We start from the raw sequence: 754 nt of genomic DNA, 5'->3' as shown, positions 1-754 counted from the left end.
AATTTTTCTAATGGCAATTGAATGTAATTTTTTACACATTTTAAGGTAAGTTTCATATTTGTACTTCTCGATTAATATAGTAGGATATTGCGACGATCAAATGTATTTTCACTCAAATGATTTAAATGTCGCTACGATCATATTTAAAATCAAATGTTTTCTTCTACCAAAGGGAAAACTTTAACACACAAATTTTGAAATAGTCACTAACAACAAAATGTCTTTTGAGTTTAAGAACTTGTAAGTACCCTAATTATCATGAATATGCCAACCTTAATAAGGTCAATTGGATCTAAACTTTTTTATCTCTACACCTGATAACCCAAAAACTGTAATAATCTTCAAAACGGCTTTTCTTGTTGCAAACAAAGCCCACACCTCATTATGTGGGAGAAGCCAAGTATCGCCTTCAAGTTCAACTACCCACCTTGGCAACTTTTCTCTGCTCGGTTTGGCCCGACAAGGGGCACTGCATCTCTGTCCAACTTATAGGAACCATTGTTTCGCCTGCGCACAAACACCAGACCACGAAAACTTTTTTATTACTCAGACCTCATAATGTATAAAGGCCAAACGAAGCAAATACATCTCCATATTAACAAACTACAAGTTGGAAATGTATTACACTTTGCTATGTGATAGATCAGCTATAGACTTAATACTCTTTCCTTCATTACCCTTTATATTAATTTCCAAGAGTAGGAAAAAAAAGAATATACCTGCAGCACTTTCTGCTGAGACCACACCAAGTTCA

At 34.6% G+C, this 754-nt stretch overlaps 1 long non-coding RNA gene across 1 annotated transcript; it reads right to left on the bottom strand.

Annotated features, from left to right (window-relative positions):
- Positions 1–117: 117 nt before the first annotated feature.
- On the bottom strand, positions 118–754 carry LOC104774575. Its single transcript, XR_765395.1, has 2 exons — positions 720–754; positions 118–507 (listed from the first exon to the last, which is right to left on the bottom strand). It is a non-coding gene; the product is annotated as an uncharacterized LOC104774575 (long non-coding RNA).

Source organism: Camelina sativa, unplaced genomic scaffold, assembly GCF_000633955.1.
Source record: "Camelina sativa cultivar DH55 unplaced genomic scaffold, Cs unpScaffold03687, whole genome shotgun sequence".
Taxonomy (NCBI): Eukaryota; Viridiplantae; Streptophyta; class Magnoliopsida; order Brassicales; family Brassicaceae; genus Camelina; species Camelina sativa.
The sequence above is the reverse complement of the archived record's forward strand: the minus strand, read 5'-3'. Positions and strand labels throughout refer to the sequence as shown.